Below are 20,759 nucleotides of genomic sequence, written 5' to 3' on the forward strand. Positions count from 1 at the left end.
AAGAACTGTGGGGGATTGGGTTCTCGTGTGATGGTTGCATCACCAATCCCCACAGCTGCGGTATTCAGTGGTTTTTTGTGTGTTGTGTTTTTTACCTTTTGGGTATTTTTAATAGCACAGTGCAGTTATGAGAACAAGACAGTCTGCAAAAGGTTTTGGTGCCTGCACATCACATAGATATTTTTCAATACTGTTGCATAGATAAGTGGCACACCTAATTTATATGGTCTGTTTCTCTTCCCTGAGCACAGCATGGTAGAGAAAGTAAGTCCTGTTTACATAAAAATTGTTGAACTGTATCTATAAAAAACAATAACTGATTTGTCCATAAACTCCCAAAGACAAAAAGAAAGCAATAATTTAAGTACACAAAGTGAAATCTGAAGGTATTATCACCTCTTTCAGTGACAGAGACAAACACCACTTCAAAGAACTACAGACAAAAAACTGATACTTGAGATTTATTCTTCCCCTGTACTCAGCACTGCTCAGGCCACACCTTGAGTGCTGTGTCCAGTTCTGGGCCCCTCAATTCAAGAGAGATGTTGAGGTGCTGGAACATGTCCAGAGAAGGGCAACGAAGCTGGTGAGGGGCCTGGAGCACAGCCCTGTGAGGAGAGGCTGAGGGAGCTGGGGGTGTGCAGCCTGCAGAAGAGGAGGCTCAGGGCAGACCTCGTTGCTGTCTACAACTACTTCAAGGGAGACTGTAGCCAGGTGGGGTTGGTGTCTTCTCCCAGGCAACCAGCAACAGAACAAGGGGACACAGTCTCAAGTTGTGCCTGGGGAAGTATAGGCTGGATGTTAGGATGAAGTTGTTGTCAGAGAGAGTGATTGGCATTGGAATGGGCTGCCCAGGGAGGTGGTGGAGGCACCGTCCCTGGAGGTGTTCAAGCAAAGCCTGGATGGGGCCCTTAGTGCCATGGTCTGGTTGACTGGCTAGGGCTGGGTGCTAGTTTGGACTGGATGATCTTGGAGGTCTCTTCCAAACTGGTTGATTCTATGATTCTAAACAGTCTTGTTTGGACCCAAAAAAGAAAGAACCTTTATGGAATCATTCCACTACAAGGACTCAAAGAACTTCTCACATGTGGTGGTACCACAAAATTCAACATAAAAAAATGTCACTGACGAATGCGAAATGAAAATTCACAAATCAAAGAAAAAAGACTTAAATTTCAGATATCTCACTGTGCTCATTCTTCCTTAGTATCATCCTTTCATCTACCCATCTGAGGTATGCAAAAGCCTGAAGCATACCATATTTCCAGCCAGCACTTCTGGGTTCCTCTATGTGGCTAATTTCTTAGAGCTTGGGTACAGCAATGCTAGTTAAGCACTTCCTTAGTTATAACCCCAATTCCCCAAGTTTAGATTTGGAAGCAGCTTCCAAACTCTGTTACACTGTTTTTATCACTAATATTAATCAAGAGAAACTGATGCAGTAAGTCAGACAAGTCAGTTGGTAGAAGTGAGAGAGCCGACTGCAGACTAACACTAAAGGTTACATTCCACTGTTATTCTCCCCTTCATTGATCAAAAGAGGTACTATACTAACCTGTGCTTCTAGCAGAATAGCAGGGATTCACATGAAGAGCGTGTACAGGAGATGTACAATGCATATACTTGCATATACTTTGGGATTTGTTGCACTAGATGGGCAACTGTTTTAAGTTAATTATGCATCGTTTTGCCACTTATCAAAGAATCACAGAATCATAGAATCAACCAGGGTGGATGAGACCTCCAAGACCATCCAGTCCAAACTAGCACCCAGCCCTAGCCAGTCAACTAGACCATGGCACTAAGGGCCTCATCCAGACTTTGCTTGAACACCTCCAGGGATGGTGACTCCACCACCTCCCTGGGCAGCCCATTCCAATGCCAATCACTCTCTCTGACAACAACTTCCTCCTAACATCCAGACTATACTTCCCCTGGCACAACTTGAGACTGTGTCCCCTTCTTCTGTTGCTGGGTGCCTGGCAGCAGAGCCCAACACCACCTGGCTACAGTCTCCCTTCAGGTAGTTGTAGACAGCAATGAGCTCTGCCCTGAGCCTCCTCTTCTGCAGGCTGCACACCCCCAGCTCCCTCAGCCTTTCCTCATAGGGTTTGTGTCCCAGGCCCTTCACCAGCCTTGTTGCACTTCTCTGGACACCTTCCAGCACCTCAACATCTCTCTTGAATTGAGTGGCCCAGAACTGGACACAGCACTCTCCTCTTTCATTTTCCATACCAGAGCAGCTATCAGCACAGTTAGTAGCTAAGAACACTTGAGCATTTTAACCTGCATTATTGCTCAAATATCAGGACTTTCCTTTGTTTTGTTTGATTTCAAAACACAATGCAACTTAAAGAACTTGTGGTTTACCAAAACGAAAAAAAAAAATAGCCATATTGAATATTTTTTTTCATAATATCCCTACTAGTTTAAGGAAAGCTACAGGCAACACTGTCATCGACTTTCAATGATTTATCAATGTAACTTGAGCCAGCAGTGTGCACTTGCAGCCCGGAGGGACAACCAGAGCCTGGGCTGCATCAGGAGAAGTGTGGCCAGCAGGGTGAGGGAGGTGATTTTCCCTCTCTACTCTTCTCTGCTGAGACTCTACCTGGAGTACTGCATCCAGTTGTGGAGTCCCCATTACAGGAAGGATGTAGAGATGCTGGAGTGTGTCCAGAGAAGGGCCATGAGAATGCTCAGAGGGCTGCAGCAGCTCTACTGTGAGGACAGACTGAAAGAATTGAGGCTCCCAGGTGACCTTCTTGTGGCCTTTCGGTAGCTGAAGTGGGCTACAAAAAAGCTGGGGAGGGACTTTTTAGGCTCTCAGGGAGTGACAGGACTGAGGGGAATGGAGCAAAGCTGGAGGTGGGTAGGTTCAGGCTGGACATGAGGAGGAAGTTGTTGAGTGTGAGAGTGGTGAGAGGCTGGAATGGGTTGCCCAGGGAGGTGGTTGAGGCCCCATGGCTGGAGGTGTTTGAGGCCAGGCTGGCTGAGGCTGTGTGCAGCCTGCTCTAGGGTAGGGTGTCCCTGGGCATGGCAGGGGGGTTGGGACTGGCTGATCCTTGTGGTGCCTTCCAACCCTGACTGATTCTATGATTCTAACCTCCAAAAAGAAAGCAAATATAATTAATTCCACTACTATTTTTTCTCTAAACAATAACAATATAGTGAAAGTTAATAAGTTAAAAGGAAATAGTGAAAAAAAGTCCCTGTGGCCTAAGGGAAAAATCCACTGTGATAAATATGCAGCTTAGCAATGGTTGACTAACCAAGAAATAGAAAGTTGTTTTCATGCATATTTGTTAACATTTGTTCATTTCCAGTTTTATTAAGTTCCATGTTCATTTCAAATTCAAAAAGAAGACACATTTCTTCTTCTCACAAACACATTACCTTGGTAAGATCTGAGTTGTACTGATAGTTATGAAATCATAGAATCAAAACTGACCCATGAGCTCACTGAAAGATGTAAGAAGGTCAATGACCAACGTAGCTTGTGAGGTTTAGGTTGAGCATTAGAAAAACAATATAAAAATCTTTATGAGTGCAAGTGCAGCACTGAAACATTGTGCAGGATGTGCTGGAATCTCTATCCTTGCAGTTCTTCAAGAAACAGCCAGGCAGAACAACACTGAACCTGAACTAGGTCTAAGTTCCAAGTTCCTAAAGCTCTTGTGTTCCTAAAAGACCACAGTCCTGGGTTTGGGCTGATCCCTCCCCTGGGAAGAAATTCACAACACAGCCTCCCCCTCCTTTTTTTTTGAAAGGTCAGGGAAAGATGAAATTGTATTTTCTTATAGTATAAGTATAACAATGTAAAGAGAGATAATAACTAGAGAAGAAAGGAAGGGGAAAAAAAACCAATACAATAACCTTAAGGGAGATAGGGGAGGGGTCAAGCGGCGGCGAAGCAGCAGAAGCAGCAGTAGCCAAAACAGCAGCTGGGGAAGACAGGCGAAGCTGCAGCAGCAGAAGCCAGCAGGAGAAGGGGGAGAACAAACTGTGCTTCTAGACACTGAGCTCTTGATGCTCCAATGAAATTATATTAATTTATCTATTGTTGCCATTTATGTGGCCTATCCCTGGAGTGTTCATCTCTCCCCTATGTCTGAGCTAGAGGATCAGCTCAAACGGCCACAACCATTTAGTTGCATCATGTATAACATAAAAGCTGTTTAAATCACAGACTCACATTTCTTAGATTGGAAAAGAACTTCAAGCTCATGGAGTCCAATCATCAGTTTCACAGTGACAAGTCCCTGACTAAACCAAAGCTCTCAGCACAACATCCAATCACTATGAAGCGCTATGGTTGGAAAGGACGACCAAGACCATCCAGTGCAACCTTCATCCCAGCAGCCTTCATCACTAGACCATAGCCTCATGAACCACAATGTTTAAAAGACCCAAATGAAGCACTGACATGGACTGAAATAGAAAAGTGTGCATAAAACTGAACAGAATAATCCAAACTGCATTAAAAAAAACTTCATATGTAAAAAAATGGTTCTTTTATATTATTCAAGAATTCCCTTTATGTGCTTTAATTCCCTTTCTCTTCAAACAGTTTTGGATATACTTTGCTATGCTATTGTATAAGGACTGTTCAGAAGGGCTTGTAGTGGTGTTCTGAAGGGCAATGGTTTTAAACTGGACCAGAGCAGATTTAAGTTAGACAGAAGGAAGGAGTTCTTTACAATGAGAGTGGTAAAATAGAGGAATGTGTTGTACAGGGATGAGGATGAGGCCCTTTCCCTGTTGAGATATTGCTGAAGTGTGTCCAGAGAAGGGCCACGAGGATGCTCAGAGGGCTGCAGCAGCTCTGCTATGAGGGCACATTGAAAGAGTTGGGGCTGTGCAGTCTGGAGAAGAGAAGGCTCCCAGGTGACCTTCTTGTGGCCTTTCAGTATCTGAAGGGGGCGTGCAAAAAAGCTGGGGAGGGACTTTTAGGCTATCAGGTAGTGACAGGACTAAGGAGAATGGAGCAAAGCTGGAAGTGGGGAGATTCAGATTGGATGTGAGGAGGGGTTTCTTCAGCATGAGTGGTGAGAGGCTGGAATGGGTTGCTGAGGGAGGTGGTTGAGGCCCCACTGCTGGAGGTGTTTAAGGCTAGGCTGGCTGAGGCTGTGGGCAGCCTGCTCTAAGGTAAGGTGTCCCTGCCCATGGCAGGGGGGTTGGAACTAGATGATCCTTGTGGTGCCTTCCAACCCTGACTGATTCTGTGCTTCTGAGATTGAAGATCAGACTTGATGTGGCCCTGGGCAATCTGTTCTATTTGAAGGTGTCCCTACTGATCTCAGGGCGCTTGGACAAAGATGATGTTTGGGAGTCCCTTCCAACCTGGTGCAATCTGTGAATCTGCAATTAGAAGTATTATAGTCTAACATGTCTAGCTAAAAATCAGGGGGCAAGGGCACAAGGCCAAAGATAGCTGCATAAAAAAGCAATCCTCTTGGCAAACTAAAATGATCCCACTTGACAGATGTAGAACTACAATACACAATTCTAAAGCTACTTTAAGAATATGCTGGGTTTTTTTTTAACAGAAAATTCGAGTTAACCAAACTGAAATTTTGATGTCAATTTACTATCTTTTGGAAGCACAAAGACTGTTTTTTTGCCTTTCAGACTACTTACAAAGTGAATCACGTTCCAACGTCAGTAATAGAACACTTCTTATGCCTGTTGCAGCGGGGTGTGGAATGAGTTTACAGCTCGCAAATGCAACATGAATGTCTTTGTACACTTCTTACAGAGACAAAAATCAAATGTTTCTCTCACAGCAAGGTTAACCCAGGATCACCACAACTAAAGGTAAGCAGAGTAGAAGGACAATCCATTTCACCTCATTACCCAACACAAAATGTACTGTGGATGCACCTTCTCTTAGCCAAGTTGATAAAAACCTATGCTATTGTTCTGTTACTGTTTTTGCTGTTGATTAACAGTTTGTGTTTCAAACCAATACAAATAAAAGAACTACACTGCACCTACTTCTCAGCATTTAAATATGGGGCCACAGATGCCTTATTTAAACATAACAGATTATTAATGTGTATACATAATGATGCCTCAGTAATATGTCACTCAACAGAGAGGTAATAGATTTAGAATTTGCTTTCATATTCTCCTATCCATTCTTAAAACCATTTAATCACTGAACTGTTTTTATGATGCATTTTTGTGCCTCATAAAAAATGAGGCTGTAACCCAGTGTTCATCATACTGCTGTGATATTAGTCATATGAATTTATTTCTGTTCTAGTGAACTACATCAATAGTTAAGTAGCACTTTCTCAGGCATTTAAAGAAAAACATTGTTTCTAGGTATTCAATTTCTTAGGGCAATCTTTGAGACTACAAAAATGACTAAATGAATAATTTCTTTCTTAAATTCAGGAATTAAAAATAACTTAATTATTAATACCACCACGAAGCACCAGCGAAGGGAGCTGGGGTTGTTTAGCCTGGAGAAGAGGAGGCTCAGGGGTGACCTCACTGCTGTCTACAACTACCTGAAGGGACATTGTAGCCAGATGGGGGTTGGTGTCTTCTCCCAGGCAGCCAGCAATAGAATAAGGGGACACAGTCTCAAGTTGTGCCAGGGTAGGTCTAGGCTGGATATTAGGAGGAAGTTGTTGTCAGAGAGAGTGATTGGCATTGGAATGGGCTGCCCAGGGAGGTGGTGGAGTCACCATCCCTGGAGGTGTTGAAGAAAAGACTGGATGGGGCACTTAGTGCCATGGTCTGGTTGATTGGATAGGGCTGGGGGATAGGTTGGACTGGATGATCTTGGAGGTCTTTTCCAACCTGGTTGATTCTATGATTCTGATTCTAAGGGGATGCTGTGGCAATCCAGGAGGCTCCTGGAGTGCCTCGATGACAACTTCTTAAGACAAGAAATGAACAGCCCTACTCAAAGGGATACTGTGGTGGTAGGCTTGATGGGCCAAACATGGTTTTATCCATGTTGGCTTCCCAGACATGTTCCCTTGCTCCTCCTGTGCTGGGGGAGGCAATCATGGGAGGTAGTGGCGAAAGCCCTGGCTTCATCTGATATGGTGAAGCCTGGCAAAGTGCCATTCTGATTCGCTAATCTATGTCCAATGCCCCACTAGTCACAGGCTGGATATAGATAAAAGGGATAAGCAGGTAGCACGGGGCACTGCTGCCACCTCATTTTGCAACTTGAATTTGCCTGGAGAGCTTACCAGGAACAGGCTCCAAATGCCTGCATGTGGTTGGCTTGCATAGCCAGTGTGACACTGTGCTGAGACTGCACCTTGCAAGACATCCTGCCTGCACCTAAGACTAGAAGTCCTGGAGATACAGATCATCCAGAGGAGCCAGGAGGCAAGCTCAGAGATTGTCTGCCTCTTTTCCCCAGAAGCCTGGGAAGAATCAGGATTCAGCAGCCAACAAGACAGAGTTCCAGGTGCTTTGGGTACTGTCTGATTGATACTTTGTGAGTAAATAAAAGCCTCTTCCAGTAGAATATTTGCCTTTGCTACTTTAAGAAATAAGTGCTCTAGTTTTGCCTGCTCCCTGTGTGTATAGATTTCCATCCTGTGCATTTTTTTGATCCTGTGAATAATTTTCTGGCGAGTTTTAATGTTAATAAAGAGTTTTCATAGTTATTAACAATTATTGCCTCAATATCAAAATTAATACAGATCATTAATTTTGTATAATCCCTCACCAATGCTTTACTGGACCTGCTGGCCACAAATGCATTATTGGACCTGTTCACAAATTGTTCAAAGTCAAAGGCAGACTGGGCCGCAGCGACCATGTGCTAGTGCAGTTCACTGTCCTAAGGGGGATGAAGCCCATGAGAAGCATACTTAAGATCCTACATTTTAGGAAAGCAGAATTCCATCTCTTCAAGGAGTTTGTAAATAAGATCCCATGGGAAACAGCCCTCAGGGACAAGGGAGTGGAAGAGAGCTGGCAGATCTTCAAGGATGCTCTCTATAGAATACAAGAGGTCTCAATCCCCACATGTAAGAAATCAGGCAAGGAAGACAAGAGACCACCGTGGCTGAGCTATGACTTGCTGATCAAATTAAAGGGCAAGCTGGGGCTACAGAGTGAATGGAAGAAAGGACAGGCATCCAGGGAAGAGTATAGAGATGCTGCCAAGTTGCACAGGGACAAGATCCGGAAGGACAAGGCACATCTTCACAAGAGATGTAAAGAAAACCAAGAAAGGCTTCCACAGGTACATTAACCAGAAAAGGAAGGCTATAGATTGTTAGCAAGGCTCAACACAGGGACTCCACATGATTCAATGTGAAGCCACCAGAGACCTTTATTGTTCTTTCTGACTCCATTTATATAGTCTAGAGCATAGACCACATTAGCATAATGCCAGGAGGCTGCATGGGGTGTAGTGATCACAAGATAGTGGAGTTTTCAATATGCAGGGAGGTAGGGAGGAACTATAACAGAACTCACACCTTGGACTTCTGGAGGGCAAACTTCAATTCGCTTAGGAAACTTATTTCCAAAGTCCCCTGGGCAGCAGTCCTTGAGAACAAAGGGGTCCAGGATGGTTGGACCTACTTTAAACAGGAGCTCTTGAAGGCACAGGAGCTGGCAGTTCCCATGTGCCAAAAGATGAGCCGGCAGGGAAGGCGACCAGCCTGGATGAGCAAACAGCTCCTGAAGGAATTGGGGGAGAAAAAGAGGGTGTATCACCTTTGGAAGGAGGGGAAGGCTTCTCCTGACGTGTTTAAGGAGGTAGCCAGACTATGCAGGAGAAAAATTAGAGAGGCTAAGGCCCAGCTAGAACTTAGGCTGCCACCTCTGTGAAGGGTAACAAAAAGCACTTTTATAAATGTATCAATGCTAAAAAGAAGGGCAAGAAGAGCCTCCACTGCTTACTGGACCAGGAGGGGAACACTGTAACTGATAATGAAGAAAAGGCTGAGGTCCTGAATGCCTTCTTCACCTCAGTTTTCAACAGCAAGGAGAGAGGAGGAGGCAAGTGGCCTCTTGAACTGGGGGATGGGGTCGGGGAGCGGTGTGTTCCCCTGGAAATTCATGAAGAATTAGTTCAGGACCTGCTGAGCCACCTGGACACCCACAAGTCCATGGGACCAGAAGGGATCCATCCCAGGGTGCTGAGAGAGCTGGCAGCTGAGCTGGCCAAGCTGCTCTCCATCTGGTCCTGGCTCACCAGAGAGGTCCCAGGAGACTGGAAACTGCCAACGTGGTCCCCATCCACAAGAAGGGTCGGATGGAGGAACCTGGGAACTACAGACCTGTCAGCCTGACCTCAGTGCCAGGGAAGCTGATGGAACAGGTTAGCTTGGGGGTGATAAGAGCACACCTGAGGGATGGCCAAGGGCTCAGGTCCAGCCAGCATGGGTTTAGGAAGGGCAGATCCTGCCTCTCCAACCTGATCTCCTTCTCTGATCAGGTGACTGCTTGGTGGCTGTGGGGAGCCTGTGGATGTGGTCTATCTGGACTTCAGCAAGGCCTTTGACACTGTCCCCCACAGCAAACTGCTGGCTAAGCTGTCAGCCCATGGCTTGGATGGCAACACTCTGTGTTGGGTTAGGAACTGGCTGGAGGGCTGAGCCCAGAGAGTGGTGGTGAATGGTGCCACATCCAGCTGGCGGCCAGTCACTAGTGGTGTCCCTCAGGGATCAGTGCTGGGCCCCATCCTCTTTAACATCTTCATAGATGATCTGGATGAGGGCATGGAGTCAGTCATCAGCAAGTGTGCAGATGACACCAAGCTGGGGGCAGATGTGACTGAGTTGGAGGGCAGAAGGGCTCTGCAGCAGGACCTTGACCGCCTGGACAGATGGGCAGAGTCCAAGGGGATGGCATTTAATAGCTCCAAGTGCAGGGTGCTGCACTTTGGCCACAGCAACCTCATGCAGAGATACAGGCTGGGGTCGGAGTGGCTGGAGAGCAGCCAGACAGAGAGGGATCTGGGGGTGCTGATTGATACCCACCTGAACATGAGCCTTCTAAAAAGGGTAGAAAGCAGGACCCTGGCAACTATCAACCTGTCAGCCTCACCTCTGTGCCTGGGAGAATCATAGGACAGATGCTCCTAGATGTCATGGTAAGGCACATGGAGGACAGGCAGGTGATTTAAGACAGCCAGCATGGCTTTACCAGGGGCACATCGTGCCTGACTAGCCTAGAGGCTTTCTATGATCATGTGACTATGTCAGTAGATAAGGGACAACCTATGGATGTGATCTATCTGGACTTCTGCAAGGCCTCTGACACAGTCCCCCAGAACATCCTATTTGCCAAGTTGGAGACATGTGGATTTGAGAGGTGGACTGTTCAGTGGATAAGGAATTGGCTGGATGGTTGCATCCAGAGGGTGATGCTCAATGGCTTTAAGTCCACATGGAGAGCACTGACAAGTGGTGTCTCAAGGAGTCCATACTGGGATCTGTGCTATTTCATAGTTTTATCAATTATACAGACAGGGGAGTGAGTGCACCACCAGCATGCTTGCAGGTCACACAAAGCTGAGTGGTGCTGTTGATACACCAGAGGGACAGGAGGTCATCCACAGGGACCTGGACAAGCTGGAGAGGTGGGTCCAAGTGAACCTCATGAGGTTCAACAAGAGCAAGTGCAGGATTGTGCACCTGGGCAGGAACAATTCTCACTATCAATACAGACTGGGGGATGAGGTGAGAGAAAGCAGCCCTGAGGAAAAGGATATGGGGATGCTGATGGACATGAAGCTGGGCATAAGCAGACAGTGTGCACTTGCAGCCCAGAAGGCAAATCACATCCTGGGCTGCATCAAAAGCAGTGTTGCAAGCAGATGCAGAGAGGTGGTTCTGCCACTTTGCTCTGGTGAGACCTCCCCTGCAGTACTGCATCCAGTTCTGGAGCCCTCAGTATAGGAAGGACATGGACCTGATGGAGTGGGTCCAGGGGAGGGCCACGAAAATCATCAGGGAGTTGGAGCAACTCCTCTATGAAGACAGGCTGATGGAGCTGGGCTTGTTCAGCCTGAAGAAGAGAAGGCTCCAGGGAGACATAATAGCAGCCCGCCAGTACCCGAAGGGGGCCTACATGAAGGCTGGAGAGAGACTGTTTGCCAAGGCCTGTAGTGACAGGATGAGGAGCAATGACTTCAAACTAGAGAAGAGCACAGGGGATGTTAGGAACAAGTTCTTTACTATGAGGGTGGTGGAACACTGGAACAGGTTTCCCAGGGAGGTGTTTGAGGCCCCTTCCCTGGAGATATTCAAGGTGAGGCTTGACAAGGCTGTGGTCAACTTGGTCTAGGTGAGGATGTCCCTGTGACTGCAGAGGGGGCTGGACTAGATCATGAGAACTGTTTGAGAGAGTCCAGCACAGAGCCACAAAGATCACTGAAGGAATGGAACATGTCTCTTACAAGGAGAGACTGAGGGAGCTGAGGCTCTTGAGCTTGGAGGAGACTAAGAGGTGACCTCATTCATGTTTATAACTATCATAGAATCATAGAATCAACCAGGTTGGAAGAGACCTCCAAGATCATCCAGTCCAACCTATCACCCAGCCCTAGCCAGTCAACCAGACCATGGCACTAAGTGCCTCATCCAGGCTTTTCTTGAAGACCCCCAGGGACGGTGCCTCCACCACCTCCCTGGGCAGCCCATTCCAATGCCAGTCACTCTCTCTGACAACAACTTCCTCCTAACATCCAGCCTATACCTACCCTGGCACAACTTGAGACTGTGTCCCCTTGTTCTATTGCTGGTTGCCTGAGCCTCCTCTTCTCCAGGCTAAACAGGCACAGCTCCCTCAGCCTCTCCTCATAGGATTTGTGCTCCAGGCCCCTCACCAGCTTTGTTGCCCTTCTCTGGACATGTTCCAGCACTTCAACATCTCTCTTGAACTGAGGGGCCCAGAACGACACCAGAAGATGGAGTCAGGCTCTTCTTGGTGATGCCCAGTGAGGAGACAAGGGGCAATGGGTGGAAGTTGAAACATAGGAAGTTTCATGTAAACATGAGGAGGAATTTCTGCACTGTGAGGGTGACAGAACACTGGAATAGGCTGTCTGGGCAGAGGGCTGTGGAGTCTCCCTTTCTCCAGATATTCAAGACCCACTGGGATGCATTCCTGTGTGATCTGGTGTAGGTGATCCTGCTCTGGTTGGGAGGTTGGACTGGATGATCCAGGAGGTCACTTCTAGCCCCTGACATTCTGTGATCCTGTAGTTCTATGAAAGGAGTTCATGGGCCAATTTTAAATGCATTCAAAAGCTCAATGAATAAAACAGAAAGCTGTGTGTGAATGTGGTGATGACAAACACAGTACCGGTGTTTGTCAAAGGTTATTAAATAGAATCACAGAATCATAGAATCAACCAGGTTGGAAGAGACCTCCAAGATCATCCACTCCAACCTAGCACCCAGCCCTATCCAATCAACCAGACCATGGCACTAAGTGCCTCATCCAGGCTTTTCTTGAACACCCCCAGGGACGGTGCCTCCACCACCTCCCTGGGCAGCCCATTCCAATGGGAAATCACTCTCTCTGTGAAGAACTTCTTCCTAATATCCAGCCTAGACCTACCCTGGCACAACTGGAGACTGTGTCCCCTTGTTCTATTGCTGGTTGCCTGGGAGAAGAGGCCAACCCCACCTGGCTACAGCCTCCCTTCAGGTAGTTGTAGACAGTAATAAGATCACCCCTGAATTTAAATTAACTGATGTTCTAAACAAGCCAGGAAAAGGTTGGTGTTCAATGCAAGTTTCACAGTTGTTTTTATTAAGTAAACCTACATGTAACTGCAAATCAGAGGTTCTGCTAGGCATGGTATTCTGCACTGCAGTGTGAAATCACAGATACTGCTGGAGATGAAAGCTATGACAGAAATGTAAAATGACAATAAGTTTCTTGGTTGGAGTTAGAGTGGGATTTATCAAAATGTAAAAACAACTGCAGTGAACTGAACCTTCATAAGATGCTCATAAATACACTCTTTGTATGTAATGGTTTGTTCATACTTTAAATCAGGTTTGAACTGCTACCAAGTGTTTAGATGTAGTAATTCCACAGCTATATGTGCTGTGTGGTAGGTCACTAAAGAGGCACATAGCACACTGTTTTCAATACAGAGATTAACACATGCACTGAAGGAGTAAGCTTAATGCAATTTTTTTGAAGGTCACAGAAACCAAATGCCACAGAAGGGAAGAAGATGGGTCCTGGTCAAATGGAAATTTAGTACTATAACTGTAGTTTCTTAACACAGTAAATACAGTAAATGAATAAACAGGAATCTGAAAATCTTTCTTGGGCAATGCAGGTAGAGGTTGTGACCATACAAATTTTTGTTATATAAGAAATACATTTTGTGTTTTGATACTAAGAAATTAGGTGCATCTTCCCGAAGATTAACTGAGGCACCTCACTCTAGAAATAGAAAAGTACAAAATCAAATGTCATGTACTCAACCCCTATATTCAACACTGGTCAGGCCACACCCTGAGTGCTGTGTCCAGTTCTGGGCTCCTCCATTCAAGAGAGATGTTAAGGTGCTGGAAGGTGTCCAGAGAAGGGCAACAAACCTGGTGAGGGGCCTGGAGCACAGCCCTGTGAGGAGAGGCTGAGGGAGCTGGGGGTGTGCAGCCTGAAGAAGAGGAGGCTCAGGGCAGAGCTCATTGCTGCCTACAACTACCTGAAGGGAGGCTGTAGCCAGGTGGGGTTGGTCTAATTCTGCCAGACAAACAGCAACAGAACAAGGGGACACAGTCTCAAGTTGTGCCAGGGGAGGTCTAGACTGGATGTTAGGATGAAGTTGTTGGCAGAGAGTGATTGGCATTGGAATGGGCTGCCCAGGGAGGTGGTGGAGTCACTGTCCCTGGAGGTCTTCAAGCAAAGCCTGGATGAGGCACTTAGTGCCATGGTCTGGTTGATTGGCCAGGGCTGGGTGTTAGTTTGGACTGGATGATCTTGGAGGTCTCTTCCAATCTGCTTGATTCTATGACTTCTATGATTAATAAAGTACTGGCATGTTTGTCACCAAAGAATCAAACTAACAACTCATACACTAAGCTCCTACAGAAAAAAAATAAAATTTAAACAGCAGTGCCTGTGGATCTCTCTCTGCAAGACAAACCAAACCTGGTGCACAACATGCCCCATTTTCACAGAATCATAGAATCTGTCAGGGCTGATCCACAAGGAGCAGCCAGTTCCAACACTTCTGCCATGCCCAGGGATACCCTACCCTAGAGCAGGCTGCACACAGCCTCAGCCAGCCTGGCCTCAAAACACCTCCAGCCATGGGGCCTCAACCACCTCCCTGGGCAACCCTTTCCAGCCTCTCACCACTCTCCTGCTCAACAACTTCCTCCTCACCTCCAGGCTGATTCTCCCCACCTCCAGCTTTGCTCCATTCCCCTGACATCCTGAAAAGTCCCTCCCCAGCCTTTTTGTAGCCCCCTTCAGATACTGAAAGGCCACAATAATTTTCCACATTTAAAACTTGAAACAAGTGGTGTACAAATCATGGGCTTCTGCTCTGTTCATCTTGGTGATTCAATAGTGCATCTATGTCCAGCTTCCTCCAGCTGGCTATTATACTACATTATTTTTAAGGCTACAGGTCACAGGGAACAACCCACCTTCTAGTATGACAAAAATAGTTTGCAAGTTTGTCTTGTGTCATTGCTCAAAGAGAAAATCTTTTATACTGTAGGACAAAGGATTTGCAACTATATGTTATTTGAGAAATACAATATTGAAGTAATTTATCTCACTGTATGGGTCTTGAAGATGCACAGTGGTATCTCCAATCAACTTTTAAAGGAAACTGCATGGAATTTTAGTGACACTGAGAATACTGATAAGACTTAAAGACAAAACTGGGTTTTGATAGTTAGGAATTACATACGGCGCTGACAGACTGTTGAAGGTCTCTTTTATGCTTCAATTATTATTTCTGATAAGGTTTTAATTTTACTTCTTTGGTTTTTTTTTTTTAACAATTCCTGAAGGAAACTCCAGAGAAGTGGCTAAAGTTATTTATGCACTCCCTGAACACTCGTAACAGAACCAAAGATATCCTCTGACACGGTTCTAATTGCAAAAGACATAAGTGTAGAACTATCTTGCCTCTCATTAACAATCCTTTTGCTTTAAGTGTCAACAAGATTTCTTATGGAAATAAAATTAGCTGCCAATACATAGCATGGGTTGGAAGTAACCTCCAAAGGTCATCTAGTCCAATTCCCATGCAGTGATCAGGGACAGTCTCCATTAGATTGCCCTGTTCAGCCTGACCTTGTATATGAAAAATTACTCCAAGCTAAAACAACAGTATAAAAAATAAATCAGAACAAACCAGTTGATAAATATCATTACAAAGGCTGTATGCCCTGTATTTTTCCCCCTAGCTAGAGGGAAATGTAGAGACTTTCTGAAACACAGAGAAGACTCCAAACTGTCACTCTGCACACAGTAATGCCATTTAAATGGAGGAAAGAACAGCAAGTTATATCGTGTATTGATGCTGTAATAAACTACACAAAACTCCATAGCTCACCTTTACTGCTAGAATAAGCTTTCACTGACCCTAATAATTGCCAGAGTGTATACTGAAATATTTGCTTCACAGATCTGAAAGAATGAGCATTTTGATGTAACAGCAAACAAAACTGCTTCACCAGCTGCTAGAGATATTGCCAAAGTAAGTATCATGAACACATTCAACAGTCTGCTCACCACCTGAACATGAGCCAGCAGTGTGCCCAGGTGGCCAAGAGAGCCAGTGGCATCCTGGCCTGCATCAGGAATGGTGTGGCCAGCAGGAGCAGGGAGGTCATTCTGCCCCTGTACTCTGCATTGCTTAGACCACACCTTGAGTACTGTGTTCAGTTCTGGGCCCCCCAGTTTAGAAGGGACATTGAGATGCTTGAGTGTGTCCTGAAAAGGGCAACGAGGCTGAGGAGAGGCCTTGAGCACAGCCCTATGAGGAGAGGCTGAGGGAGCTGGGATTGGTTAGCCTGGAGAAGAGGAGGCTCAGGGGAGACCTTATTGCTGTCTACAACTACCTGAGGGGAGGCTGTGGCCAGGAGGAGGTTGCTCTCTTCTCTCAGGTGGCCAGCACCAGAACGAGAGGACACAGCCTCAGGCTGTGCCAGGGGAGATTTAGGCTGGAGGTGAGGAGAAAGTTCTTCCCTGAGAGAGTCATTGGACACTGGAATGGGCTGCCCGGGGAGGTGGTGGAGTCGCCGTCCCTGGAGCTGTTCAAGGCAGGATTGGACGTGGCACTTGGTGCCATGGTCTGGCCTTGAGCTCTGTGGTAAAGTGTTGGACTTGATGATCTGTGAGGTCTCTTCCAACCTTGGTGATACTGGGATACTGTGATACCTACTTACTCTTCCCGTAATTAATTCTTACGGTCTACTGGAATTAAAGTTGCTGCCTATTTACAGAAAAAGACCCTTAAAACTAAGCAAAGAACCTCAAAATTTGGTATGAAACATTGAAAGTTCTGCTGATCTACTTTGTTGAGTTCAGCTGTCTGAGAGAAAATGCTTTTGTGGAAAGGAAGTAAAAGCCAATTTGTAAGAAAGCAATAAACATATTCTTTCTCTTTCAAACACCTAAAATAATTAGATAGTCTAACATACCACTTTTTATACACACAAACATACACATATACACAACATACATGAGGCCTTGGTCCTTAAAATTGAGTATCTTTTGGAGGTCACTTCCAACCTGGCTGATTCTATGATTCTTCCACAGGTATAGACACAGTTCTCGGTGTGATTATTGTTTGCATGCATCAAGTCATTAACCATAGAATCACAGAATCATAGAATCAACCAGGGTGGAAGAGACCTCCAAGATCATCCAACCCAACCTAGCACCCAGCCCTGGCCAATCAACCAGACCACTAAGTGTCTCAGCCAGGCTTGGCTTGAAGACCTCCAGGGATGGTGACTCCACCACCTCCCTGGGCAGCCCATTCCAATGCCAATCACTCTCTCTGACAACAACTTCCTCCTAACATCCAGCCTAGACCTCCCCCACCACAACTTGAGACTGTGTCCCCTTGTTCTATTGCTGGCTGTCTGGCAGAAGAGACCAACCCCACCTGGTTACAGCCTCCCTTCAGGTAGTTGTAGACAGCAATGAGCTCTGCCCTGAGCCTCCTCTTCTGCAGGCTGCACACCCCCAGTTCCCTCAACCTCTCCTCATAGGGTTTGTGCTCCAGGCCCCTCACCAGCTTTGTTGCCCTTCTCCGGACACCTTCCAGCACCTCAACATCTCTCTTGAATTGAGGAGCCCAGAACTGGACACAGCACTCAAGGTGTGGCCTGACCAGTGCTGAGTACAGGGGCAGAATAACCTCCCTTGTCCTACTGGCCACACTGTTCCTGAGGCAGGCCAGGATGCCATTGGCTCTCTTGGCCACTTGGGCACACTGCTGCCTCATCTTCAGCTACTATCTACTAGTACCCCCAGGTCCCTTTCTGCCTGGATGCTTTCCAGACACTGTGTCCCCAGCCTGTAGCACTGCTTGGGGTTGTTGTGGCCAAAGTGCAGAACCCTGCACTTGGCCTTGTTAAATGTCACCCTGTTGGCCTCTGCCCACCCATCCAGCCTGCCCAGGTCCCTCTGCAGGGCTCTCCTACCTTCCAACAGCTCCACACCTGCTCCTAGCTTGGTGTCATCTGCAAACTTACTGATGCTGGACTCAATCCCCTCATCCAGATCATCAATAAAGATTAAAAGAGTATAAAAGAGAAATTATGCACAGGATAGGAAAACCTTAACAGAGAAAGAGTGATTCTGAATAGAACTGGAACTTAGAACTCAATACAGCAGGAAGTCAAAATAATTTTGAAAGAGAAAGCAAAAGTTAGATTTGTTTATATTATATAAATTATGTAAATGAAATCCTTCTTAACTCAGAAATCCATTTATTATGTACTCCATTCTGTCCATGCATAAATGCTGCATTTATCCCACAAAAAAATGTATTTCCCTTCTGACCACTACTGCACAACATACATGGTGTTTCAAACATAGGTTTCAAAAGGATAAAATCAGTGAGGAAATAGTTTTAGTGAGACCACGCACTAGAGACATTTGCTAATCCAAGTGAGAAGCAGAAACAAAGCATTCTTTTATGAAGAAGTACCCAGGGGATGCTTATTCCTTACATGGCAAATGCTAAACATTGGAAAGAAAACTCAAGTGAGTCTCACAGGATTCCTCTGTATTTTTCAGAAGGAAGACCTGATCCCCTGATAAGTAAAATATTCTATTTTTAAACAGAAGGCATATGCAGCACAAATATTAAAACATTACCATTGATCAGAACCTTGGAAAACTACTTCAACATTGTTAGCTGCTTAACCCATAACTCGTTCACGAAGCAAAATCCTCAGTTTATAGTTTTGACTTGTGATAGTTGAACTTGTTCCAGCATTGTTTCTCCAGATATCTGCTTGTTACAGCTATATTCCATCTATAACATCTTAAACTCTACACCATTCTGGTTTGCTGAAACTTTTTTTTTTTTTTTTTTTCATTTCATCAAATATTCTCATAGCAGAAAAACCTTAGGGGGAAAAAAAATCATGTGCCCCCAGAGACGCTACATATCTTAGCAAATGATGAAAAGGGGCAACATAAAAAAAGGAATATTCACAATTTTAGAAGATAAAAAAAGGTTAGGAACCCAGAATGCTTTTTCAATAGTTGTAATACTAAAGGCATCAGCAAAAAAACCCCACAGTTCATCTCAGGTTCTCATGCCAGCAATTTAACATAAAAAGGTTTGTGCAATTAATTTACAGCTCAAAATACAGACCTTTCATGTTTGGTGAAATCCAGAATTATTAGGTAATAGAAACACTATAAGACAATTGTTAAGTCAGCTGTCATTTTCTGCAGGGTACTTACAGGAATCACTATGAAGTAAACTGAACTGAGATAAACTTTATGAGATACTACTGAGCTGTCCTGACTGCACTCTTATCAATGATACCTGAGATATCTTGTTCTGTAGAAAGTCTTCTAAGTGATTTATCATAGAATCATAGAATCAACCAGGTTGGAAGAGACCTCCAAGATCATCCACTACAACCTAGCACCCAGCCCTAGCCAGTCAACCAGACCATGGCACTTAGTGCTTCATCCAGGCTTGGCTTGAACACCTCCAGGGCCAGTGACTCCACCACCTCCCTGGGCAGCCCATTCCAATGCCAATCACTCTCTCTGACAACTTCCTCCTAATATCCAGCCTAGACCTCCCCCAGCACAACTTGAGACTGTGTCCCCTTCTTCTTTTGCTGCTTGCCTGGCAGAAGAGACCAACCCCACCTGGCTACAATGTCCCTTCAGTAGTTGTAGACAGCAATAAGGTCCCCTCTGAGCTTCCTCTTCTGCAGGCTGCACATCCCCAGCTCCCTCAGCCTCTCCTCACAGGGCTGTGCTCCAGGCCCCTCACCAGCTTTGTCGCCCTTCTCTGGACACCTTCCAGCACCTCAACATCTCTCTTGAATTGAGTGGCCCAGAACTGGACACAGCACTCAAGGTGTGGCCTGACCAGTGCTGAGTACAGGGCAAGAATAACCTCCCTTGTCCTGCTGGCCACAATAGTCTTGATCCAGGCCAGGATGCCATTGGCTCTCTTGGCCACCTGGGCACACTGCTGGCTCATCTTCAGCTACTCTCTACCAGCACCCCCAGGTCCCTCTCTGCCTGGCTGCTCTCAGCCACTCTGTCCCCAGCCTGTAGTGCTGCTTGGGGTTGTTGTAGCCGGAGCCCTACAAAGTGCTGGTTTTGAATGTATGCCTCTTCAGAAACTTGTTTTTTTCAAGATCTGATTCTTCTTTTAAGGCAGTAGTGGTGTTTGGTTGTTTTGAGGCTTTTAAAGCTCACAATTTAAAACTTGATTTAAATGTATTTTCTGTACATTTAGACTAAAACCACTGGTCTATCTGCTTTTCTAAAGCCGAAGTAAAGCATGAAAGACTTTTGCCTTCTAATACTATTAAGTTTTAAATTAATTAATTGTAAATTCATACAACATTACTGCAAAACCAGACCTATAAAAGATCTAGCTATATTTTGAAAACCCAATAAAAATACATACAGTTACAGTTTAAAGGTGGTGTCAAGATTTTAATGTCCAAATCAAGGACAATAATGTGTTTCATCCTCAGGATTATCAAACAAAAACCCACAGTCACATACATCTGTATGCTCCCACTCAGTTAAAGCCTCACATGGTGCTACATAGTCTTGGTGGGGCCCCCATATACATGTGAAGTTATTAGTCTTCTTAAGACCCCAGAAGTGGTCTGAAGGACTCTTGGTGGGGCCTTCACATACATATGAAGTTATTAGACTTCATAAGACCACAGAAGACCACAAGCTTATACTTCTCAGCTCATTTCCTCTATTTAACACAAATACAAAGATGCAGAGGACACAAGGGTTTGAAAAGCCTCTGTGAGGTTTTCCTTTCTAAAAGAGAGGCAGTTTCTTTAATAAAGGATGCTTAACAACAAACTAAGCTTGCAGCAGTGTAAGTTGGTTCTATAAACAACACTTTGCAGCAATACATACACTGACTTTCTTATCTTTAACCAGAGATACCTTTAAGTATCTCAAACCCTTTCAGTACAGTTCCTGGTTTCATGGATAAGACTTTTGAATAATTTTATCTCTGCATTTCCAACAGTTCCATGAGAATAGAAAACTAGTAGAGCTCAATCATCACAAAACCAAAGGTATAGGTACAT

General features: G+C 45.4%; 1 protein-coding gene across 1 annotated transcript in view; it reads right to left on the minus strand.

Annotated features, from left to right (window-relative positions):
- FBXL17 (F-box and leucine rich repeat protein 17) overlaps positions 1-20,759 on the minus strand; it is a 404,447-nt gene that overhangs the window by 133,517 nt on the left and 250,171 nt on the right. The window lies entirely within an intron of this gene.

The sequence above is a fragment of the Pogoniulus pusillus genome, chromosome Z (genome assembly GCF_015220805.1).
Source record: "Pogoniulus pusillus isolate bPogPus1 chromosome Z, bPogPus1.pri, whole genome shotgun sequence".
Taxonomy (NCBI): domain Eukaryota; kingdom Metazoa; phylum Chordata; class Aves; order Piciformes; family Lybiidae; genus Pogoniulus; species Pogoniulus pusillus.